The sequence below is a fragment of the Anser brachyrhynchus genome, assembly GCF_964034855.1.
Source record: "Anser brachyrhynchus genome assembly, chromosome: 2".
NCBI lineage: Eukaryota > Metazoa > Chordata > Aves > Anseriformes > Anatidae > Anser > Anser brachyrhynchus.
In genome coordinates this window covers 102,832,955-102,860,627 of record NC_137695.1, presented here as the reverse complement: position 1 = coordinate 102,860,627, position 27,673 = coordinate 102,832,955, and the positions used below count along the sequence as shown (strand labels likewise).

Here is a 27,673-nt window from a genome sequence, read left to right as displayed (position 1 = left end):
AATTAAGGTTGGAAGAGACCTTCAATATCATTTGGTCCAACCATCACCCTACTACCAATATCACCCACTAAACCATGTCCCTAAGTGCCAGGTCCAACCTTTCCTTGAACACCCCCAGGGACGGTGATGCCACCGCCTTCCTGGGCAACTCATTCCAATGCCAGACTACTCTTTCTGAGAAGAAATGTTTCCTCTTTTCTAACCTAAACCTCCCCTGGTGCAACATTTTGTAACATAGCTTATTTTTCTGTACCATAGGTTCATCTATGTTTAGGCATATGTTTTGTTTCTGACAGCAGTAATGATCAGAAAGGGAACTCTGTTGTTCAAAGTTTTTCTTGCCACAGGAACACATTTGGCAATATACTGACTGATGCAATTGTTAATAACTTCATCTGCTACTACACAGACTGAACTCCAGAATTCCCTGCTGTAGACTGATAGTTAAGGAGGAAAAGTATATCTGCACAGAGAATAATAACAAACCAGTCCAATAGCAAAAGCCAAATAACATGTGATCATGTTTTTTGTTTTATTACCATATATTATTTCAGGAGTCAGATTCCTGCTGTTCTGCGAAGAGCTGTTCTAGCATTTTACAAGATGTAACACAGTTAAGGTTCAATCAATTGTCCTGAAATATTGTTATTAATCATTCTTTTTAATCCAGTGCCCAAACTGAAAGTATAGTCGGGGGGGGGGGGGGGGGGGGGCGTTATAAAACTGAATTTGTTTATCTTTTGCTTTTTTTCTAGGTCTACAAGATGCCACCTAGATTTGTTGGTTCTTTTACAATGACTTTAATTGTAAGTTTTCTTACCTCAGAACATCCTTATAATTCACAAAAAGGCTTTTCCCTATAGTGACAATAGTTCTTCTCTGGATGATTTTTTGATATGTTGGAAAATATTAATAGGCCAGGAAAGTTTCAGGTTGCAGAAATTATGAATCATACAAAAATCATTTGTTATTGTCATATATTAAGACATTCACTCATCCACACAAAGCACAGAAACAATGTCCTAAATGACCAAACGTTGCATGAATAGCAATTACAGAATACTGAGTAAGCAGTTCACAAACACATAAAATCTTTTAAAAATTTCCTCTAAGCTGCACTGTACATATTTCGAAAGACTGTATTTCTAAATTTTAGGTCTGTTTGTTAATCAAGTAAAATGTAAATGTGTAAACCTCACATTACTAAAAATATGATCGTAAGTAAAACTGTGATCATTTCTTTTCAGAAACTTCATCATTCAAAACACCTCTGCAAAGGAAAAATCATAAAAGCATTCTGTGTGTTCAACAGTTTCATGATATACCCCGCTCAGCTTTCAGATATACAGCAATTTTATCACTGTTGTGGTTCAACCCGGCCAGCAGCTAAGCACCACACAGCCGTTCGCTCACCCTCTCCCCTCCCTTTCTGGGACGGGGGAAAGAATCAGAAAAATGAAGCCTGTGGATTGAGATAAAGACAGTTTATTAGGACAGAAAAGAAAGGAAAAATAATAATAATAATCATGATAACAGCACCACTAATAACAACATGTACAAAACAAGTGATGCACAATGCAATTTCTCCCCACCCGTTGACCAATGCCCAGCCTATCCCCAAGCAGCCCGTCCCCCCACCCTTGCCAGCCCCCCCATATTAATTGTTCAGCATGACACCATATGGTATGGAATACCCCTTTGGCCAGTTTGGGTCAGCTGTCCTGGCTCTGTCCCCTCCCAGCTCCTGTTGTACCCCAAGCCTGCCCACTGGCAGGACAGTGTGAGAAGCCAAAAAATCCTTGGCTTAGTGTAAGCACTGCTCTGCAACAATTAAAACAACAGTGTGTTATCAAGATTATTCTCATCCTAAATCTAAAACACAGCACCAGACCGGCTACTAGGAGAAAAATTAACTCTATCCTAGCTGAAACCAGGACAATCACTTACAGTGACTGTTTGCAGGTATGTTGTGAGTTATCTGTTTAAACAGAGTATGAGTCTTTTCCCCCTAGTCTTTGTTTCAATATACAAATTCTGATAATGTAAGAATTCTTCAGTTTGTCTTCAAAGCTGTCTAGTTTCTATATTCTTACTTTTATTTTTCCTTTTTCAGTATTATGAACATGACTCTTTTTAATATATTTGATTCAGCTAGCAAACTTTTTAAGTAAAATATCAATTGCTCAAAGAATGTTGAGCTCCATTTAAATTTTTTATGATCTCACTATATCATCTCTCTATATATCAGTGGTGATACTCTTTCCTTTATTGTCTTGCTGGTGGATGGACTTGACAGAAAATCCAAGGAAACAGGAAATGTTTGTTGGCAGCATGAAGATCTGCTCTGCCGTGGGACCCATGGGCTGCAGGGGGACAGCCTACTCCACCACGGGCCTCTCCACAGGATGCAGGGGAATTAATTTCCATATTCTGCAAGTTCTGGATCAATATTTGTACCAGAATGAAAAATCCAGTCATGAAGCAGTAATTCATATAATTCCATTTTGAAGAATGAGGCACAACTGAAATCATATTGTGGCTCCCTGAGCACAATGAACAAAGCAAGTCAGGAGCACTAGAGGTGCCAGCAACTTATTGGATGTTGTCTTATGTGCAGCCTGCTGTTTGGTTATTGGATGTTGTTGTACGTGCAGCCAGCTGTTTCACAATCACATGACGAGGAACAGGAGGCTGGAAAGGCATGTGACGTATTCATAAATGTTGCAGATGGCAGTTTCATTCTGTACAGTTTGTATATTAATCACTTATTACAATATTCTGTGTGAGCATTGAAAAGGTAATGAAATAGGTAACAGTTGGGTGTGTTCCCAGCCTAAAAATTTAGTGTCTTTTACTAACAGATAGGGCAGTGAGAAACTGAAAGCAAATTAGAAACAACACCTTCTCCCCCCCACCCACCACCCCCCACCCGCCACCTTCTTCTGCCTGCCTCTTCTTCTGTGTGCATTACAGAAATGGCTATCCTAGAGAAATGTGGATGCAAAACAGTTCATATCAAAGATGGGGACTGTTAACTTTAAAGTGTAGGCACCATTAAATGAACCCAACACAAGCCATAAAATTGGTTGCAACCATGCCTAAAGTGAGCTGAGATTCCTTTGCTGGCAGTAAGTCTAAAGATAACCTGAAGTTCCTAGGGAAGCTTTAAGAAAATATAAACAAGAAGTTAGAGAGTTCAGTCAAAAAATATTTCTGGACTGTACTAGAATTAAGAACGAATTAAATGGACTGCCTTGATGTCTGTAAAAATAATGAGCTTTTTAGATATCAACAGATATTATTTAAACATGTAATGTCTCTTTTATGATGCATTCTGAAGCATACATTCATTATCCCTACATGCTGTTCAATTAAAACAATAGAAAACAGAATACACCAAAGCAGGGGATAATTACCCTGATAAAGCCAAATTGTCATTATTCTTTCAGTAATAGCTTTGAAATTAAAACAGATATGGATAAAAAGTTAACTGAAACTTATTCATGGCTTTTTCATTTAGTAACACCAAACAATTTCAAAGGATATCTTTTATTTTTTTTCTCAAAAACTGACATAATGTCAACATACTTTCATAGCCTATTATTCTATGACTAAGTCAAAAGTGATAGAGCATAATAATAACCTAGTATGAGATTGTAATGGATTAACAAGGGGATGTGTGATATGTAAATTACTAGGATGACTGGAATTTAGATGATTTCTAAAACCAGCAGTCAGAAATCTTTTAAAGGCAGATAGTGTAGCGGAATCTTACAGATAACCAACACAGACACAGAAGTAATCTGTAAGAGAAAAAACAAGTTCCTACAAATGAAAGAGTAATACAGGTAGTCTCTGACCTAGATAAGATATAAAATAGTAACTACTGTAATATTTTTTAAAGTGAGAAATAGAAACACTCCCATAATACATTTTAGATGGCAGGAAGCCATCCTTCCTTAAAACAACAACAAAAAATATATCTCAGATTAGAAGGTAACTTTCATTTTTCTAGAGATTTGGAATCAGCCTTTGGGCAATCACAGAGCAATCTCTAACACCATGATGCCATTTGGGAGATGGCAAATATCAACCCAGTCTTAATTTCCTTCTAAGGCCAGGTAACTCAGAATTCAGTAGTAAAAATGAAAGTAGAAGCTTAAATAGAAGCACCAAGTAAAAACTAATTATGAAGCACCGTGGTTATGTTGTCAGTTAGATATGAAAATAAATTTTTAATGTTTAATTCAGGAAAACAAAAGAAAAAAGAAGGAAAAATCTAGATTTCTAGGTCCTGTTTATTATTAGTAGTAGTAGTAGTAGTAGAGTTTTTATTTAGTTTCTGGTGGAAGAAGAATTGATAAAAAATGCAAAGGGGTGGGGAAAGGAATTTTATCATCCATACAATGAAGAAAGTTCTGAGTGTGGCAAGACAGTGCCACAGATGGGGTGCTAAACAAAGTGAAGTTTAATGGACCGGAAGCAATTTACTAGATTCAGAAAATGATCTATCATTAAATAGGGCTTTCAGGATTGTGGCCCACAGGACTAGATCCATTCAATGTTCATCAGAAAATATTATTTTTACAACATTCTAGCAAAATTTTTACTGTAAAAGACCAAACCAAAAATGTGCCTTCAGTCTTACCAGCTGTTGAGGAAAACTTGTCTTGCTCCTAAAAAAGGAAGCAGAAAATGATGCTCTTAAAATTGAGGTCCTAATTGTGCAAAAACTTGTGCATCCACTAAATTGTATTCACTTGCAAATCAATGGCATGTCTGGAAGCATGTAAACATTTACAAGAGCCTGGAGTGAGATATGATTGCTTCATAAAGCTCTTGCATTAAAAATAATAATAATAATAATATTCCTGGCTAAATATGAATTATTCTGAACAGAGTGTTGCTTGCATTGTAGGCCTTTCTTCTGGCCTACATTCCCAAAAATTCAACACAGTAAAGAAGCATGACATATTTTTAATGAAAAATATTTTTCTATTAAAAATAAAGATGCCAGCACCTATTAATTATATTACACAGTTTATTACACTGTAGAAATAGACCTCAAACCCAAGAACTGATTTGTAAAACTGCCTGTCAAAATGCTACAGTCAGATTTCAGTCACAAAGCTATTTTTATTGCAAAGAAAATCTTGTTCTGCCATGAAGAGATTATTGGTGAGCTATATCTAACCTTTCAATGGAAAAAAATAAATAATTACAGAGGCCCTATTGGTATGATTTTTTATTTTTTTATCCTATGTTTATATGTTGCTAGGAAACTAAATCATTCTGATTACTTAATGATTGTTTTATTATGATATGTGTTATCATTCTTCATGTCTTAAATTGAGAATAGTAAATTCAGTGAAGATCTCAAATCTGAGTTATCTGCCAGCCACAAATGAGTAACACTACTTCATTTTTTAGAGAAGCAACAAATAGTGTAATATCCATTGACTTAATGCTCAATGCATTTACCACAACACTGGCTAGAAGTGACCCAGAGTACTTTCTATACAAGAACAGTTCGATAGTGTTATTCCCTTGCGTCCATAGTCTTCAAATGTATAATCTGGCTACATCATTTAATATCTCTATTTTATACTATCATACATAATATCATACATATTATACATATTATTATAATTATTATATTATTATAATTATTATAATATTATACATATTATACTGTCTGGTATTAAGAACTGAGCAATCCCTGGTACTTCTCTGTATATGTCAGGTAACATATTTACCTGTATATTTACAGGTAACAGAAAAGGGAGAAAAAGGACCTGCTGACTGAATTAAAAAATTACAAAAACAGTAGTCTGTGTGTGTTGTCATAGGAACTGTAAGCAGCAAAAATCTCAGGCTTCTTGATTCTGAATGGCCAGAAGAGGAATCTGAATTTTGCAGTAGTAGTAGTACTACTTAGTAGTACTAAGAGCAACAGGCAGTACTAAAAGCAACAGATAAAAATAATAATACTAATAATAATTAATAATAATAATAATCTAAGTTTCAAAATTCAGACTTTATAGTCTTCTTACTTTCATGTGTTTTGATATAATTTGCAACTGTATCCTGGTACATTATTTTTCTGTCTTGCTATTTTTCTTTCAACATTCAATATTATGATTGTCCCGACTCTGTATATAGCTCTAGACCAATTAAACATAGTATTTTAAACCTAAGTTGAACATTAAACTATTAATTTCTTCACACGTATTTATCCTGTATTCTTAGCATAGAAACTAGCCATTTTACATGCATTAATATATTTCTCTTTACAGAACATCAGTGAGATTAAATTCCGGATTTTATAACTACGGAACTGAGTCTAGGAGAAAATAAGAAGAAATAATTTTAAATATCCAGGAATTCATAGTACTCTGTTGGAAATGACTAGGACTTGATATTTCAGAGAACGGGGCCCTTGTACATTATTTGTTATGGAGTTGCTTTAATGAAACGATTTCAAAAAAAGCGTGTAGGTATCATACATTGAAAACCCAGCAAGTGGGCAGTGACCAGTCCCAAAAAGTTTGGTTTGTATGAACTGAGCAGTCTTCTCCAGGAATTCTGCTTCAAAAGAAGAAACAAAATTAAAGTTTAGCCATGAAACCAAATTTTCTTCACCTGTGTAATGTAGAGTTGATAAAACATAATATATTACATTATGTATATCTCTACTGCAACTGAGCATGGGTAATAAAATAGCCTCATCCACTACATGCCTTGAATTTAGCCCCAAAATATTTCATTTTGTGTACTGAATTACACAAGGATGTTTGTAAAAACAATATTTGATCATATAATTAAGGAGAGTGTCTTACAGACGTGTTTGTACAAATCAAACTAAATTCAGAGGAAATTTTTCTAAAATAATTCTTGATTCAAAAAAAACAGATTTATTAATGTCTCTTTAACATTGCTTATTTCCAAATTTATATAATTAAAGTGTAATTACCTAATGCTTAAAACTAGCTAACTAAACTAAAATAAAATAAAATAAAAAGAGCAAGACAGCCCATCAGACTTGGAAATTTTTGTTTCCACATTGTGGAACTCAGTGAAGTAACAAAAATAACTAGCAGCAGCAACATGCTTTTCCCATAAAATGGTATGGGATACTAATGACATGAATCTTATTACCAGACTTCGCAAATACGTGCTAGCAACAACAAAGGGTAGATATAAAATTCCATACCTAGTTTTGAAGGAAAATTTTCCACAATGATCAACAATCATTTAGCCTATTCTACCACCTCTTATGTTGCCCTTTCTGCCTATTCTGTCTCTCTGTTTTTTGGCCATTATGCAGCATAATTACATCCTCCTTCAGTCCCACCCTATATTCCCCAGCTTCCCATTTTTTGTCTTTTCTGTTCTCAGCTTTGCCCTAATTTATATCATATTCCTTCATTTACCCTTACTTACTTCCTATCTCTTGTCCTTGCAACTTTTTCATCTTGTTCTCTCCAAATCTGTCTATTACTCCTTTCTCACCTTTCCCATCACATTCTTTCTCTTCTCTATGCTTGCTGACTACCAACAGCAGATTTACTGATAAATGAAGACAAAGACTCGTTCCAACCCTTCTCAGCTATTTCACCCCAGACATGGACAGTAACAGCTTAGAGAGACAATCAGAAGAAGAAAACAGAAAAAAGCCTAGAAATATTATGTATGATACAGCCCTTCCAATACTTATAAAATTACATTTTCTCGTAGTTTAGGTAAGATAAAAAAAAAAAAAGGCATGTGATCACACAGATATTTGTATGTTTTATAGTGTCACCAAAGCTGGGCGAATCACATTACTGCTACTAATATGCTATTTAATTTCAAGTGGGGAAAGGGGGGAACAAAAATATACAACAACAACAACAAAACTTTTCAACATAAAATGGAACAACTATTTTCCAACATAGATATACGAATACTTCTTCTCTAACCTGGTTTTCAGAAATGTCAAATCTTTTTATCTGAACTATTCCTTTAAACTTTATGCTTGTATCAGAAACCTCTTCTTGAAAACATCTGATTGAATTGATTAAACTTTAACAAAATTATAAGGAGCTGAAAAGAGACATCTGTAGAAAGCGTCTGAAAAGTTTAAGTGCAGACTTTAAGACGCTTAAATAAGAATGATCATATAAGAAATAAATATAAATCTGGAAATAATTCCTGATATATTTATTAGAAATACAATCAATGGAAGATCATAAATTTTATCAAGAACATTTGAATATTAAAAATGAGATGTCAATCAGCCAAGATGGGAAAAGTACAAGCCTCTGTGGTACTTCAATCTTGCCTATATACACTCTTTATGGAGGTAGTGCAACGCCTGAGAATTTAAGAACAAAGTAGACTGCAACAATGTCTACAATGGCTAATTTCAAATCTGAAGAAGTTGCATAAATGAGATATACACTAACAACAGAAGACTGACAAATGTTTGCACTGCCATAGATGATGATAAATTATTAGCAAAACCCCAATGAGTACAGTTATGTAGATGTTCTGACATCTTTTCTATCTAATGTGGATCGTTTTCCTACTGATTCTTTCTCTGGGAGTACTACAGCAGCCCTGACTGTGACATTATTGTGTTCCTGTACCCTACTCCAGCTCAGCTGTAGAAGTTCATGTATTTGGGAAGGCTGTACTTTAATGCCTTGCTAGTGCGAATACCCACTGTGCTACTGAGGATCAGAGAGCTTCACTTTTACATTTATAACAGATCTTATTTGACCTGTTTCTAACTGTAGCCTTTGGAGCAGGTAGATAAATAAATAAATAAATAGCTCTAAGCAGATTTACAAAGTTACAAAAAATAAATAAATCAGAACAACAACAACAAAAACATATACTCATCCCACCTTTTCTCAATAGAAGAGGAGCCCTAATTTATATCCTACATGCTGAAAATAACCAAGGCATTACCCAGAGAGTTGCATTTTGCAACAGCTTTCAAAATATCAGAAGTGTTAAGGAAAAGTTATGTAACAACACGATGATTCAGAACTACACCTCACAAACTACATAAATGATTACCAATACACGCAGGTCATCTACTTTCTATCATACTTCATTTAGCTAATGAAACATTTTGGCAGCTAGTCATAGATTTGCAACACAAAACCTACTGACAGAAGATATATGGTGAAATAATGGAACATTTTATCACTTAACCGATCAGATGTACATTGTGTTTAATACATGAGGGTTTCTTTTGACTATCGTATCTTATTGAAAGGCAGTAGGTTTTATAAATATCTAAATGCCATTACTGCTAACTCTTTTATTGACAACAATTTCACTAAGAAACACCACACGTATTTCTAAAATAATTTTCGAAATAGCAAATACCAAAGACACTGTGTGCTATTGATAAAGTACAGTTATGAAAGCAGAACAAATTTTATTTGTTTAGTAGATGAAAAGCTTGCAGCAATAAGCAACTCTTGCAAATAAACACCACAAAAACACACAAGTTTAAGTCATGAAAGCTGTAAGGAAGGATAGCACCAGTAAAATCTGGCCCTTCTGGTGTTTATATACATCACAGAATCACGGAATCGTCTAGGTTGGAAGAGACCTCCAAGGTCACCTAGTCCAACCTCATGAAACTAAAAAAGCTGCACTTACTGGAGAAAAAAAAAAAAAAAAAAAAAAGCGCTATTAATTAGAACCCACTGTTCTGTTTCGGACTTAATAAATCCTTACTATACCTGTGAATGGTAGCATAGGAAGAATAAAAGGTCTTCAGGAATCTTGAGTAGACTGACTTCAAAGTTATTCAGTAAGAGAGTGGTATTTAGTCTTCCTCTGGAGAATATATAAAAGTCTCACAACTTCTTCTGTCAGTAGTCACAATTAACAAGGAATAATCAGTGCCAGCTAGTAGGTCAGCAATAGTAGGGACAGCACTAGGGATCTTTCTGATTTTAAAAATACAAGCCTTCAAATACCAGAGGGGAAAAAATAAGCTATACTTTCTGTGACAAAGACTTATTCAATGGGGTATTTTTTGTCTACCAACAAATATGCAGTTCCAAATGACTGCAAGCAATCCATCACTGAAGAAGAAAACTTCATGAGATTTAGAACTGTGAGATTTAGTATATTTCTCAATCTCTGCTTGCTGAACTACATATTCTGATACGATGTCCTTCACAATCAGCTCAAAAGTATAAAAGATTCAAAAATACATTCAAATGTATTTTAAAGTAGTGAATAAAAACTGAACAGGTGGCAAAATCCTTTGTGCAATATCATCACAGATGAGTAACCCATCACGATGTTTGATTGTTAGTGGCCACCAGATGTCCAGCCAAAGAAAAAAGATGAAAAAAATAGGAAAAAAAATATCAGCCCTGTTTAAATGCCATTCTGTAAACAACTTAGTTTTGTAGTTAATAACATCAATGTCAGTCTAAAACAAACAAACACACTAAGAAAATAAGTAGAAATCCAATCTAATTTCAAACAGGATTGTAACACTTGTTCAGTCTCACAGAAATTTGAATTAGGTATAAAACAGAATCTTCCAACGCTGTAGGTAATAAGCACTTATACGTATATTTGACTCATAATCAGGAGTAAATAAGTCAGTATAACGGATAATGAACCATTGAAAGGGAGAGAATTTAGATTTATCTACTATCCTTTCCAAACACCTCAGTCATACATGCAATATTGAACTAGTATGTAAATAAAAAAAAAAGCAATTTCTTAATTATGTACCAGACATATATTCCAAAATGATTGTTGACATTATATATTATATATTAATATAATATATATTATATATTATATATATATTATATATAATATAATGTTGACATCATATATATTATATATTATTATTAATATATTATATATTATTTATATTATATATAAAGCAACAAAGTTTCCTGATAACAATCAAATGAGAGTGTATGAGAGACACTATAATGTTATGACACAATATATCACTCAGCTGAAAGATTTTTTTTATTATTATTTTTTTCTCCACACAGACAGATATTGATAGGACAAGGGGGAATTATTTTAAACTAAGACAGGGGAGATTTAGGTAAGATATTAGCAGAAAATTTTTCACTCAGAGGGTGGTGAGGCACTAGAATAGGTTGCCCAGAGAGGTTGTGGATGCCCCATCCCTGGAGGCATTCAAGGCCAGGCTAGAGGCACCTCTGGGAAGCCTGCTCTACTGGCTGGCAACCCTGCACAGAGCAGGGGGGTTGAAACTAGATGATCTTTAAGGTCCTTTTCAACCCAGGCCATTCTATGATATCAAAAAAAAAGTAAAATTAGAGTTTTATATATGCATATAAAAATAAATTTACATGCTTTGAGTATGAATGTATATATGAATATTTTAATATATTCAAGTTTTCAACGTATATAATTATCTAGTGATCAACAATTAATATTGTATTTGAAAACCTATACAAAAAAAGAAATTTACCTATAAAATTGCAAACTAAAAAGTTAGGACATTATAACAGAAACTTCATAGCAGGCTGAGACTACTGTTTTTTCTTTACTTTTTTCTATTCATACTTTACTCATGTAAATCTCTGAAACCCTCTAGAGGATCGAAAACCTTCAAAACCCTGTATGTTAGTCTCCTTACTATGTAACAGTAATATCTGCTCTTAAATATAATCTAGATAAGAGGCAGCACTTGATTAACATTCTCTGAGGAGCTCTTCTACTTAAAGAAATTATCTGTGATTGTAACTACTGATCTGAAGCTGAATAGGGTCAGCTGTGTGGATTCTATGTGTATTATGTGGAAACACAGAACTGGAGAATAGTAACACTGAAAACAAAAATTAGTTTGGCTATCTGTTGCTGAATCTATAAAACAGAAGTAGGTTTGTTGTTTGTTTTTGGTTTTTTTTTCCTGAAAAAAAAACCTACATGAAAAAGTGTTAATTTCATCAGATAGTCTCTGAAACCAAAGTTAATTTAAGCATGCTTCAAATGTATCACATGCTTCAAATTTCTTCTTTTTCCATCTTTTGTATTTGGTCAGAAATTCAGAATCAAAAAGGAGCAAAGTTTTTTTTAACATGGCACAATCTCTGGATAAATAGACATTTAAAAATTATCTTCATTCTTCTTTATCCTTCTGCAGGAAAACAGAACTTGATTGAAACTTTCATTATTTTAACTACTCTAACAGTTTAACTACAATAGATCATTAACTTTACATGAGAGGAATAACTCAAATGATCCGGTATTTTAAATACAATTTATTCTATGAATTGATAGTGTTATATTCTGAAAGACTACTTCATCAGTATGAAGGACTTCTCAGTAGTACTGTTAGGTGTTTGAGAATGGAACTGTAATTTGGGAGAAAACTGTATTCTACTACTTGTAATAAAGTTATCAAAGTCATTTGATGGTGGGTTTCTTCCTTGTTTCTTCCATTTGTGGTAAAGTTACAAGTGTCCCACAATTTCAAACGCATTTATTCCGTATTCATTTTTAGCATGATCATATGGTCATATTCATCTAATATATAAAAGTAATGAAAAAGTGCAGTGCATTTTCAGGCTTTCTAAAAACCATCTGATTTTGAATTAGAATGACACATGGAAGTGATTTTCAAAAAATGCATTGCCAAAATATCAGTAGGGTATAGGTCACAATTTTACTGTAAAAGCTATACTTAATATATATCCAAATAGCTAGAAAGAAAACAGTGAGAAGAGATAAAATGCAGACCTTGACTTCACAGTAAAGTCACTGAAACTGAGAAGTAATAAAGATTTTTTAAGGTCTTTGTTATGCTCAGAACTCTCTGTTGTATGCATGTTTATCTGACTATTCAAGCAAACTCTGCTCTTGAAGATAAATAGTTCATATTTTGTAGTGAGAAAGTGCTGAAATATCAAAATGCTATGGTAAAAGATTAATGCCCTTTAGAAAAACATAATTATATTAAATGTGAATATAGTAATTAAATAACTGGAAAAGAAATGAAGCGAAATCATACTTCATCATGAACTTAAAATTAATGGTTAAAATTCTACCTTTACTGAGACACTCAGCTAAAATCAAGGAATTGAGCACTCAGTATAATGGTCTCTGGACTCTTCTTTACTGTCTCTTCTTCTTGATCTTAGTGGAGGAGGGGAAAAAAAAAAAAAAAACTTCTTTAAAGAGATAAGTTAAAAAATACCCAGAGGGAGTAAACAAACTGTCTAGATTTGTAAAATCACTATGACTGCAATGATATCTAATCTTCAGAAGCAAGGTAAAGTATTAACAGTGAGAAAGAAGAAAGAGATGACAAAGGCAGCAGGATTTTTTCTTCCACAATCTAAGTCCAATCATGCAAGTACAGAACGAAGGAAAAAAAAAAAAAAAAAAGGAAACAGGATCCCTAGAATTATATATATATATATAAATATACAGCAGTATCTTTCCTTTATCCAGACAAGCATGAAATACATACAATAAAGCCATCTTTCCTCTTGCCATGGGGGATTCACTTCAAAGAGAATCTGGACACAGCTAAAGGTACATGACCAACTGCCTCAATTAAAGCAAGTTTGGCCCATCACTCTGCCCTCTCTTTCTCCTGTCTTTCATATCTAATTAAAAATCTTTCTCTTAAGTATCTCTTCTTTGTGAAATGTAGTTTGACTTCAACAGTACAAGGATTTAATTCCTTGACTTCAAAGAACTTCACATGCAGGCTTGTAGTGTAAATGTTAGTTTTATCCATATGCTATTAATATATGTCAGCATTTGCCTTCCACTGAACTTTTAGGACTTTCACTTCCTTATCTTTTATTATACAAACATCTGTTTTTGAAATGGAATAGGAGTTGCTTTAGATCAATCTAATTGGTGACATTTTTATTAATTGTAGGCTAATTTTAAGGGACTTCAAGGGCTCCATTTCTCAGATGCTTAATGTTACGGAGATTTCACGAAACTATGCAAATTTTAAAGACCTGTGCTATGCCTATGTGTATAATTAAATTTATATTTTACAAAAATCTGCTTCTCAAGTGCAGTTGGATAATTTACAAATGCTTATACAAATGAACAGTTTAAAATTTCTACTGAATGGGTAGAGAAGATTGAATTTGCAAAATATATTATAAATTACAAAATATTTATCTAACATTTATATAGGTTTTACACAGATTTTCATAGTTCAGGTTTTAATTGCATTTCTTTCCTTTAACATGCCTAAGGTTTATGTTAATTACCAGAACAAATATTATAAATCAAGTTTATGTGAAAATGCTATAAACACTAATAAACACAAAAGCACTTTTTTATAATTAAACATAAATTAAAGTTGGAAAAGTGCATTTTATATTGCTTTGTTTTGATTTTCAGGGATTTTGCAGTATGTGTTTATTTATCAATTTCCAAAATTCTGTAAAACAGAGGATATCTCAGTATAAATGACTTGTCATGAGGATGGTACAAATTTTCATAGAACATCATACTCTTGAAAAAAAGACTTGTATTTTCTGTGAAATTGAAATTTAAACATTAGTTAAGCTATCTTCAGACTATTGTATTTAGCTCTGCATTTATGCCTCTTGGAAAGTGTAATACATCTTGGTTTTAAAAGCATCTATAATACATTTAGGATTAAGTATTTTCCTGAGCAATGTTTTAGTTTTAAGAAAGACTGAAAAAATCTATTTAATTATGGTTTCCAATTCCAATTTCTATTTTAACTCTATAATGCAAGAAAAGTGTTAGAAAAATACTCAGAATGCGGTGAAGTTCCTTTTAAAGTGCTTAAATGATAGGCTTACCATTGGTCTATACTGTGAGGCAAAAGCTAATGCTGTAATTAAGGTGAAACCTAAGATAAAAATGTTTTTAACTACAGGTCATTAAAAAAAAAATAGCAAAAAAAAATATTAAAGTTATTTCAAACATGTATTAATGGGAAAATATTTTAGCCAGCTCATTTGATGTGCTTATTTCTCCACTGAAATCAAAGCAGAGAGGACTACATTATTCTGTCAGCCAGCCAGCTTTCTCTCCCAAAGGAAAAATTAGTAGCAGATAAAAAGTAGGTAATAACGCTAGATAGATGTCTGCCTACCATGGGAAGCCTTCTGAAAAGTTTAGAGACAACAAAATCTCTCTTATTCCTCACATAAGGCAATGAATATAGTGTCATACACCAAGCCCTCATTATTCACATGGATTGGTTAGGGACTTGAGGCATGCTCTCGCTGCACTTAACCATCCTATTTTCTGGAAGCAAATCATCTGATCGGAACAATATTTTATCCTACACTGAAATTATGTTTTTAAAGGAGATAGTTGATGAACTGTGCCATGAAACATAGTCTTAAAAGTGCTGTGAGAAAAGGGAGATTGAGAGAGAGAGAAACAAAAAGAAGTAGCAAACCATATGGAGCTGAGGATATACTTGTGCTGTTGTCAAAACTCTTAATTTCACCATCCTTGTCAGGAAATGGCTACCAATAGAGACAATGCCTTTGTCTGTAAATGTTTGTAAACCTGACAGAGCTTAATGATCAGAAGTATTTTTCCAGTATTTAAAGACAGTAGGATCTATAGGAGCTTAAGCTCAAATGAGTTTTTAACCTACAGTATAAGCATTGCAGAAATGATAACAGAAGAAGGCATTACATTTTCATTGTGTATTTAATATAGTTGTTTTGATATCCTTAGGGTTAACATCTTGCTACAAAATTCAAGTCAACAAAAAAGTATAAAAAGATTCAGGCTGATGTAAGGTGAAATGGCTCTTGGTCCCATTGATGTGGCTTCATCAGCACTGAGTTACAATATGAGCCAGGCCAGATATAGGTGAAGTACAAGTTCCTGGTTACATGTACTTTAGGAAAAGCTTTTTCTAGCAACTCATCTAAGCATTTAATAAAACTGAGAAAGAAATTGAAAGCAAAAGGAAGAATTGTAAGCATAAGGAAGACCTTCAGATGTCAAATATGACAGGAATACCTTAGATGAATATCATTTTTATTTTTATTTTTTATTATTATTTTGTTTGGTAAAAACAAAGATGTCTCTACTCCAGATCTAAAGGGAAATTCATAATTTAGTTTCTGATGCTGAGTGTAAGTAATGTAACTTCTAAGGAAAGTTATGCACCTCAGAGTGGGATTTAACAAGCTTTAGAACTAGACATTAGAAAATACTGGAAAAAATGAAGGGTATTGCAATTCCACCTTCTTTCAGGAAGAAGATGAGAGGGCTTCAAGCACATTATTAGGATTCATAAAAACCTAGTAGTTGCCTAAAATTACATTTTCAATTGAAGATGATGGGATTATGCCCATCCTGATTGTAATGGGGTAATAGTTCAATGCCTCAAAAGTACTCCACTGACCAGTGCTATTTTCAGTCTGAAGGCACTCAAACCCATATCATCATCCTCTGCTGACTGTCCTTAGTACTTGGTTACAGATGCACCCCTCCCTCTGTACAAATTCTGCTATACTGAAGGAAAACAAACAAACAAACAAACACTTCAAGAGTTATTGTAGGAGAGGAGTAAAAGGGTTGTCACTTTCCTGTTCATGACTAGCCTGCTCATTCACAAGTTTGAGAACTAGGTTTGGATAGGATATGTCCACATTATTGTCCAGTGTGGTACCAGGGTTATGACTGTGAAGTGAAACTCTGCTCTCTGTCTTACCATGCAGTGGTTCACATTCTGGAGCTCTCTCTGATACACAGACTGGATTCCTTTTGCCTTCCTCTACAAATCTGCTCCTACTCTGCTGCACTACTTGCTAATGAAGACGTATCAAAATTCTGTTCAAAAGTCAGATTAAATATTTATTTGGAGAATAGGTTTAATTCCAGCCTGTTAGGGAGGAAATTCCCTTAGAGGTGGAATGTGTTTTTGAACTCTTCTGTCTGATGCAGTGCTTACTCTGAATTCCTTTGCAGTCTTATGCACTCTCAACTTATTTATGGAAGAAGAACGGCACTTCTTCAAAGGAAAGCAGTGGTGGATATAGTGTTTCAATGGAATTTAATTTTGTTAGTTTGCCCTGGTCCTGTACTCCTCCCACCATGACAGACATAGCACTGCCACCCTAGGCCACATCAAAGATCCACATAGACAAACACTCCGTCCCCAACAGAATATTATATGAAATGCCCTGGGGAGGGTATAATTATAGGACAGAAGAATACTAGGTCTTCACTCACTTTAAACTATTTCATACCTTTGATTGTTCTCACTGCCCTTCCCTGGACCCTTTGAAGCTATAATATTTTTGAGGAGAAAAAAACAAAATGCAACAGAGTGTAACAGATGTTGGTGCACCATGTTTTAAATAAAAACATAAGTATATTTTAATTGTGCTTCTATTTTAGAAAGAGAATTTAAAATACCATGTCTGCTTCTGATTACTATTGGGCATGTAGTTCATTTAAGATTTTCACACACTATTTTTTAGCACTCCAAAATCTCATTCTTGAACGATAAAGCTAAGCCACATCACTGCACAGGTAAAGTTAGAGGTTTGGGTGGGGCCTCTCCGTAAATCATTTCACATTCACCTATATTGAATTTCTTCTGCCATTTTGTCCCCAGGTCACTCTGGAAATTCTTTTGATGTTTAACACAGTTGGGTTTTTTGTTTGTTTGATTGTTTTATTTTTTTGAACACTTTCCATTGTCCGGACACTTTTTCACCTTACTTCCCATATTTCCCGTTTTCCAAATCATAACTGAATATGCCGAAAAGCACAGTGAAAACCCCTATTGGGAAACATGAACATTTATTCTTATTTCTCATTTTTAAGAATTTTATGCTTTATCCATTTAAGGACCTTTTCTTTTATTCCTAGAAGCTTAGGTTCATAAATGTTAGTAGCTTCCTGTAAGGTAACATTTAATTGTTATTGTCTTCCTTAAGATGAAGCCAGTCTTACTTTTATACCTAGAAGAAGAAGTTGGGGAATTGAAATACATTCAGGGCTGGCTCTAGACATAATCAAAGGTAAGGGACTGTGTTTGTCAGCAGACTCAGCCCATTCTTACTAACAGCAAAAACCTGGAAGTTAAGCTGATGGCTGCTGAGGGAGTAAGAGCAGAAGCCATTTTGCAGTAGGAGCAAGTAGAGTTGTCCTTCAGTGGCAATATTCCTCAGCCCAGGGATACAAATGAAATCTTGACACTGCCCAGAGCTTTCTCTTGAAAAAAAAAAAAAAAAGAAAAATTATTTATTTATTGAATGATTTTAAATGTGGCCAAGCCCTGAGGCCTAATTCTTAAGGTAGAAAAATTCAATTTTATTGACCTTTCTTATTACTTTCATGCTACTCCTGCATCTATGGGAAAAAAAAAAAAAAAAGGCTAAATATGAATGCACTTTGGACATTTGTCTGGTCTAAGCATCTTATATAAGCCTTTTAAAAAGACTAGCAGCATCTCTTGGTTTACCTAGATGTCTCAATATTATCACAATAAACTCCACTTTCTAGCTGTGCCACTGAAATTGCATTTCCCTTGACCAGGTACCTCCTTAAGCAAGACTACACACATGAAAATAAAAGGCTCAAGAAATGCCAGAACCCTTGCAGAGTTCATTCGAGTTCAACTATTGGCGAATGGTTTAGATCTTAACATCTTTTTAAACCAAAAATGATTTTTCAGTCCTCTATGCAGATTGGGCTTGTTTTATTTCAGAGAGAAATACAGAGTTTATTTTGACATATAATCTTCTAAAGCATCCAGATTCATCTGTAGTTCCATTAGGATCCAACTCGCCTGTCAAACAGTCTGTATCATTAGCAGCCACAGCATCTGCTACCAAACCACATGGACAGTGCTACAGATTTAACGAACAGGTGTTTATTTAATAATGAATTTATTTTAAAGGTGTTCTATTATCAATTGATATGCTTCCAGGAACACCAAGATGCTTCAGGAATAAAAATATCAGGCAGTTAATGAGAATTCTGTCTATAATAGGCAAAAAAGACTATGAAACAGGTCAAATTCTCCCCTTGGCAACACTGGTTAAAAAAGTTTTCCTATCAAATACATAAAAACAAGACAACAAAAGTTACAGCTGCTAATAACAATAACACTTCATTGCACACTCTCTCAATATAACTCAAGCACTAAGAATGCCAGGGGAAAATCTGAACTCTTTCATGGGTTCAGAAGAACTATGGAAAGACAAGACTATTATTAGCCTCTGTTTACCCATCCCTTATGATTGACAGCAGAGAATATGCAAGACCATTAACTCAGCTTTATAATCAGATGAAATTTTCAGGCTAAACAAATCCAAAATAAAAAGAGAAAATGCACAGATTGTCCACATTAAATTTTGAGGCAGGTAGTAGCTCTAGCCTCACCAGAATTCCATATGCTACATCACCCTTTGTAAACAAGAGTTTATTTTATACCTCTCTTAGCCTTGTCAAATATTAACATTCATCTCATGTAAGAAAATTACAATAAAATGTATGTTTGCCATCAGGATGATCTAAAACTGCTTCTGTTTAGCACTATAGTTGATACCCATGTCTACAGGGATGACATACATAAGTGCAATATTATTTCTTCTTTCTAATATATTGGAGAGCACAAATCTGTAGAATTAATGTGTGAAACCTCCACCTTACATGAATCTGTGCAAAAAGCTGTAATCAAGTGTTGCACAAAGATCCTGAATTAAAGATAGGAACAACAACCTTACTCTACTTACATTTCCTCTGATGTTTAAAATAGAATGGCCATGCTATTTTCTGGCAAAAAGACAGATTGATAGGTAAGTATGTTGTTGACTGCAAGATAAAAGGTTATTTCACATTGTAGTATCTCATGGAATTCTTGATTTTATTTATTTTTTTTAAATAGGGATACAAAGGTCTTTAGTTAAAAATAACAATACTAATTACCCATTTGAAAATTTCCTGTTACATCCAGAGTTTGTCACAGAGAAATTTACTCATTACTGACGTACCTGAGAGAGCATTTACAACAGAGTGGGGGTAAGGAGGACGGCAGAGACGGTAATATTTTAAGGTTTCTGGTTTTTGTATTTTTTTTTCTAACAATATTTAATCCTCAGGCTTTCTTTTCTTCACAACTGCTTCCTTATATGTTTTTTCAATGCCAGCCCAGAAGATAATCAGTAACTAGCTTTCTTGCAACAGGAATGTTGTTCATAATTTATAAAGTAGTGGCACAGAAAGATTTGGGGAGAAAGAGATGAGAAGAAGAACATTGAAAAGAGAATGGTAGCCCCCAATAAAAAGTCATTCTTACTATAAAATATAGTAAGCATTAAAGAGCTAATTTAAAGTATTAATTGTAAATGGGGACTTGAAGCAAAGGAGAGCATAAGAGAGACAAGCTCAGAACTCACTGGTGAAAGGAGCAGAAGGGAACTGACAGCTGGGATTGAGACAAAACTACTGAAGCCACATCAGCACAGCCAACTCTGAAATGAAACTCTGTCTACTTCACTTCATCTCTTCCACTGTCAGCACTGTGCTCTGTCCACCCTACAATAGCCCCCTTTTCTCTCCTCTCTTCTGATTGCTGCCAGAGTTTATACCTCAGGGAATAATGGCACATTATTTTTCACTTTGTGGGTAATCACCTGTCTCTTTAAATCGACATCAGGTGACAGCTCAGGACCTTCATGCCAAAAAGCTCTTACTGACTTGGTGGAAAGTAAGGCTTATGAACCACTGTGTAATCATTTTTTTTTTCAGCAGATTCTTTATGAGAGCAGCCTCAAAGAAGACCGTGTTTTCACCCGCTTCCATTGTTTTCTGTGTGGAAGCATGTTACTCTGGCTTAATTTGTTTTACTAGCACACAGTACACTGGGGCCTTAACAAAAGCTGTTGCAAGTAATTATTTCATAAGTCAGCAGCAATGACGACAGTGCCATTTTTCTGTGGGTTTTTGTTTGCTTGTTTGTTTTCCCTAGAATGCATGCATAATTCAGGTTGGACATATTGTTCAATATGTCCAATTAGACAAGGGGAAGAAAAAAAAAGGGGGGGGGGGGGGAAGAAGAAAGAATAATAAGAAGAAAATCATACCATTCCTTTTAAACAGCACTTTGGGGTTATTATTTCTTCTCAGAAGAAGGGAAAACCAGGAAATTGAAATATGACCAATGAGGAAATACAAAATGAAACTTTTTAGGTGCATGTAGCTAATGAATGTGCAGAGGGGAATGGAATCCTACTGGCTAGAGAGTGTCATGCACCATATGCACTGCCCCTGCCCAAGGCAATTCAGTTAATCCAAGGAACTGGCCATAGCAGCAAAAGTTCAGCCAAGAATATCTGCATTAAAACCAAGTAACTAAGCATGGGCAAAATTCTTACTCTCTCCAGGCAGACAATGGAACCTCCACTAGATCTGTATTGCATGTCCTTTTTCCATCGAATGTCACTAGCTGGTATTTTACATATTCAGATCCTTCTATAGTCAACCCCAAAATAGGTAACAAAGGTGAAAGAGCACAATTTCTGCCTTTATTTTTAAATCACGGAGGTTCCTTTTGACAAAGCAAAAGGGGGAGAAAGAAGGAGGAAAGCAAGAAGCAAGACAAATGACTAAGAACAGGTTCAGCTCTATCCCCTTTAAAAGGCTCATGATCAGATGTACCTGTCCTATTTCCAGCTAAGGAGCATTTGAGGAGTCTGAGAAGATGAAAGGATTGAGAATGAAGGTAATGTATTTTATTTTTTAAAGTACCATCATTACTGCAGATAAGAGGGAGAGGAACTGGTGATAGGGCTGAGAAAGGAATGAAGGAATTGAAGGGACATAGCTGGTACGGATTAAGGGGAAGAAATCTGCTGGTAGACAAGAGAACTGAGAATAAGAAACAGAGAAAGAAATAAGGGCCAAAGGAAATAAGCTACATGTTGAAAGGTGAGAAAGGAGTAGCAAAATAGATGGATTATGGCACAACATGCCTTTGCTGGAGAGAGATTTATCTGTTGTGTTAATCAAAGCACTTGTTGGCTGTGACCCTGTTCTGTCAGAGACAATGGGCTAGGCCTGGGTCTGTGTGGTCTGTGGCAACACAAAAAAAAAAAAAAAAAAAAAAAAAAGGATGGTGATTTTTGAAGTCCATTGTTTCCAGTAAGTACACTGGATCCTGTTTTCGTATGGGGACAGGAAAAACCGAGTGCAAAAACTAACTATTTTGTTTTCATGGAGAGGTTATTAGCACCTTTTGTGGCCTCCTTTCTTTTTGCCCTATCTTCTTTTTCTTTTGAGGCAGACAGTATCATGGCCAAAACAGTACCAATTTGAGGAGTTTTTCTTAATTTAAATTACTGACAGTCAAAAAGACATTTTTAACTAAATGATTCAGGTATTGAGGGAAAAAAATAATCCAACGACACAAAAAAATAAAGAATCATTTAGGGAAACACCTTTTGTGCCCCTTCCCCAGACTAATTTCAGTCCATCACCCCTCCCCCACCTTGGGGGTGTCCCTTCCCACAGTGTGTCTCCAGTCACGTCCCCAGCAACAGCCCCTCCACAGCCCCTCCACTTTCCTCACCTGTCTCCTCACAAGTCCCCTCCCTGCAGTGGCTTTGGCTCTTTCTTAAATATTTCAGGGACAAGGTACCAGGGAGACCCAGTGGGCTGCAGGGCTCTTCCCATGGACATCAGAGCTATTTGGGGCTGTTTGTGAGTCACAGGCATCTCATGGCATCCTCCCATGAGGGTTACCCTGCAGCTCCCTACCCAGACCCTGCCAGCTAATGCCCCATGCAGTTGGCTGCACAAGAACTAGCACAGATCAGGCAACAAAATAGAGGTTCAGCCAAGGATAGACCTTTGCTAGCATTAAGCAGTATTCATATGTAACTCACCTGATCTCCAAAGATGTATGTAACCAAAAACACGTATTCATAAGGAATAAAAGCAAAGGAGAATGATTAATTGAGCCCACCCCAATAGCAATCATTGCAAAAAATGCCATCAAGAAGTCTTTTAGATTCCTATACAGTCTGCTGTTAATTACAGGCCTAAAATTATCAATGAGAAGAGTCACTAGTTGAAACGCTAAATAAAGACTAAAATTGCAGGTTTTGCTGCATAAACAGTAAATGTATTATTGCATTCTAAGCCTGTGTCCTTCATTTAACCTCCAATTAACTAAAGTAATTATGATTGGTTTCATCACCTGCCCTTCCACTACAACTAGCATGAATTCTTCCACTCTATCCTCCTTAGTAAACAATCTTTTCCCAGTATGCTTGAAAAGATTTCTATTTGCTTACATGTATCCGTCTTGACAGTGAAGATGGGAATTAGTTTTACCATTGTCTTTAAACAGAATGCTTTATTTTTGTCCATGTAGGTCAACCTCAGAGGTATTGCTTCAAAGAATTATGACACCATCATTAACCTCTGCTTGGCACAAGCATCCTCAGAGATTATTTAGATCCCTCTCCTCAACGTCCAATTGCCAGACTTTTAAAACCAGTTACTGAAGTAATGAGAAACTAGAGGTTTATCTGAGAAACACTTATGTCCAAACTATGGACACTAATTTTTACAATCACTAAGTAATTCAAGAGAAGAAGCAAATACAATGCCCATGGGGGCCTTTCCTTTGAGAAGAAATAACAAGTTGTTTTTGATGCTATACAGTAGCATGAAAGTGATTAAAAGAACAAAATGCTCTTTCAAAATGACACAGTGCCTTCAAACAAGCCTTGACCATAGGACTACATGATGGCTAACGCAAGTAGAAGTTCAGATACTTTACACTCCAAATTTCCGCTGAAATATTGCATTTCACTAACATAACTTCTCTCTCCTTCCTTTCTTAACTTGTTCCCATAGAGAAATATGCTTATAACAAGAAGGGGCAGAGGTGAAAGGGAAAAATGTGCTCCACAAAAGATAGTTCAGAGGAAATATTTTAAAATCCAACCATTTATGCTGTGCAGTGTAGTTCAGTGTAATGTATATGATTGTTTTCTGATCCTGGAAGATAAAAGACATCTGAATAGCATCACAAACATTGAAAGAAAAAAAAAAGAAAAAAAAAACCAACAAGAAACTAACCTACTGCTGCCTGGGAGCATTGCTAAGGTTTGGAAGAAATAGATTTCTTTGCACAAAATGTTGCTGAGCTTTCTTAGCAGCAAACATCTCATCCAAGAGTAAAGGAATTATACTGAAACCAGAGTAAAAAGGGGTGAAGGAGAAAGAATATTAGAACTGAGCATAACTTCAGGGTTTTGTCTCATGCTTTGATTGTCTGAAGCAACTTACCCCTTACTGAATATACTTTGAGCTACTTAGGAGGGAAATATCATTGTGCTACCATTTGATCCTTAAAGGCACAAGGTGTGCTTTTAAGTTAAAATGCAGCATAGAAGAACTTAAACTCCTGCTTGCCAAACTATTGCTGTTTAATCAGTTTGTTTACAATATCACACACAATGTACTGAGCATGAAAGAAACAGCTAAAGTACATAAGGTGTCGGGTACCCAGACAGACATTCTCTAGATATAAACAACATAAAATATAACTTTAGTTATAGAACCATATTAGTATGGTCTTTTGGTACAAAGCTTGTAAAATTAGTAGTCTTTTCCATATCAGAGTTATTCTTTGATGCAGTGTTTTGAAGAAGTTACAAGAGGTTCACAGAGTTAAAAATAAAAAATAATAACAATAAAACTTGCTTTAAAAGTTCTGTGGTGTCCTGCTGACAAACAGTACAGGTCAACCTTATTTGCTAAATTACAAAGTTGTTTGCTAAATGACCAGGGGATGGAATTAGCTAGAATTTTGCTTTAAAACCTGACATGCCACTGTTGCCCTTTAATTATCTTGACACAAATTATAGATGTTTTAATTACAAATTTCTTAACAGCCGTCCTTTCTCTTGGCTCACCTACACCACAGATTAATAGCACAAATGTATACCCTATCTGCTGAGAGACATTCAAGTTAACTAGAACATCTTACTAGAACATCTGTAGCCAGCCAGTAGTGAAATTCCTCACAGCCTCCATCAATTTCTTCATTCTTACTGTTTGCTCTAACCCTCCAATTATCCATTAACAGTCACTTTGGCAGCTTTAAAACAAGTCCAAGTTCTGTAGATTCATATGCAACACCTTGTTTATAATAATATCCCCTTCTGCTTGACTTAAAATCTTCCCTTTATGTTTAGAGTTTGATTAATGAATTAAAACACCCTTTAGTGTTTGTAAGCAAGACAAATAAGGATGCAAAACAGAGGAGTTTCTCTTGAACATATATTCTCCTTTTTTTTCTTTTTTTCTTTTCTTTTTTTTTTTCCCGTAAGTTACACACATTCTGTGCTAGCTAGTTATTACACAAACAGAGATGAACAACAACAAAAAAAAAACCTGAGAACAAAAATACAAAATGTCACCCACATGCACAATCACACCCAGTTTTAATAATAGCTGCCTTTTGTCCCCACCCATTGCCCATGGCTTTTTTTAATGTATAACATTGACAGTCCATCTTAAGTCAGGAAGAATAGAGCTTTTTATTTGGCATAGAAAGTCTTGCAAAATGAAGGTTGAAAGAGCATTTGAAAGTCTTTCAGTGTCTGCAGTATGATTTTCAGAGCCTTTCTGTTTTCAGCGACAACAACAGCAGTCTAGGTTCTGATTCCTAGACCTTATGATAGTAAGAAAAATCACCAAAGTGTGGAATATATTTGAAATTTCAACAGTTCTTAAAAAAAAAAAAAAAAAGAAGTAACAGCATACAAAGGAATATTATGCTCCTGATCTGCCCATTGAAGTGCCTTCGGTCCACTATTCTGACAAAGTTAATCTATTACTAGGAATGAGAACTAGAGAACTTTTTTAAAAAATGTTATTTTTTAGCTCAAGATTTCAGTGCAAGCACATTTAATGATAGGACGAATTCTTATATTCATACTTGTGTTAAAAGTTGAAAATAATAATAATAATAAATCAAGCAGCTAATGCTTTTGACTTCTTTCTTAACTTGAGAATCAGGAAACATATTTTTTAGAGTTTCTGATGGCAAACCAGCTCCTTAGAGGTGTTTAAAGTGAGACAGTCAACACTCTGGATCTCTAGATGGGCTTGTGAAAATTTAAGCCCTAAATTTTTCTATGATATTACACGTTATTACACTTCAGCACTGTTTTTTTCCTGCAATGTTTATATTTATATTTCAAAAAGGTGCAATGCTGTCTGTTATCATGGTATTTGAATATCCCTTAGGCCTATGTATTGACAGAAGTACTGAAGTTCTGAGAAGAACTTATGAAACACAGACTTTTCTCACTTTTTTACAGTAAATAATTCCACTTAGCATAGTGTTTGTTGTGTAGCTTGGAAAATATTCTAAGGGTGTATTTTTATATAGCTTATTCTTTAACTCTTTTCTTATTCAGTCCAGACAGAATATTTTGTTTCCTAAACTCTGTTCTTCTGATTTGTTCTATAATCTACATAAATAGAATAACAAATTTTCTTTAATTTTATTCTCTGCATGCCTCCTAAGACGTACTTTGTATTTTATTTAGCACAATTGTTCAGAGAGAAACAGCAGTACTTTATATATAACTCCCATAGAGCCTTACTATAAAAACACAAAAATTACATAAACCTCTTCCTCAAGTGAATTACAACTAATGTATGCAAAATATTTTCCTTATCTGTTTGTGTTTTATTTTTTCAAAGGCTTCTACCTACCTATTTTTCATGTGGTGGCTTCTTTTGAAGCTTGATTTCTGCAAAAACCATCAGAGTTAAAACAAGCACACATACCTTCACAAAATGTAGTAACTGTCAAAAGTTTTTCATCATTAAAAAAGACCATCCAGATGCCAAAGCAATGGAACACAGTCTACCAGAGGTAACATCTGGCATTTTGGCAAACTTAGCTGGCAGAAGGTTTTACATCTGCTTCTCCTGCTGTTCTTCTTACTGCCATGCTCTCCCTTTTTTTTTTTCTTTTTTTTTTTCTGTGATAGAACTTCATTCTATAAAACTAGCTACTGTCCAGTTAGCTATTCTGTTCTATACAAATCTTTTGTTACATTTTAATAAACACGTGAAATAAAAGAATAATATAAGAAAAAAAAACAAACGTGTGTTTCTGTGCCTCGACGCTATAGGGATTAGTGAAATCATCTGTGAATCATTTATGTACATATATAAAATTCTGAACTCAGAAGTCCTGTCAATTTTTTAAAAAACAGAAGTCATATGTGTGTTGTAATTCACACACCCTGTCACAGTAACTTTATAACTGAGAAAAACAAATCCTAAAATGGCGAGGAAGAAAGTCTATAAACTTCTAAGTTTTCATACACCTGTAATAATTATTAATAATAATAATTACTACAAATAATCTTTCTTTTAAAGAATATGCTCACTTATAGCTCAGATTAAATGTTCTAAACCAATAGGTTTGCTTTTGTCTGGCATTTTAGAGTGAAAGTATTACGTACCTGTTACTTCTGAGCTCTGGTCTTGCCACTCAACATGAAAAGAGAAAAACAGTGGGTCCGGATTTCAAATCCAAAACTTCATAATCAAGTTCCTTCTCTCTCAAGGAAGTAATGGCTAAGCTAGATCCCAGAGATGGAACAAACCCATATGTAGTTTAAATGATTCTGGA

The 27,673-nt window shown here is 34.6% G+C and overlaps 1 long non-coding RNA gene across 2 annotated transcripts; it reads right to left on the bottom strand.

The window, feature by feature from the left end:
• Positions 1 to 709: 709 nt before the first annotated feature.
• On the bottom strand, positions 710 to 27,673 carry LOC308189383. 2 transcript variants are annotated; one of them, XR_013946337.1, is made up of 5 exons: positions 27,504 to 27,673; positions 26,743 to 26,780; positions 6,507 to 6,588; positions 4,649 to 4,676; positions 710 to 2,691 (listed from the first exon to the last, which is right to left on the bottom strand). It is a non-coding gene; the product is annotated as an uncharacterized lncRNA (long non-coding RNA). The 2 variants fall into 2 exon arrangements; XR_013946338.1 differs by lacking the exons at positions 26,743 to 26,780; positions 27,504 to 27,673 and adding exons at positions 9,744 to 9,872; positions 11,483 to 12,977 and having other exon boundaries at positions 6,507 to 6,585.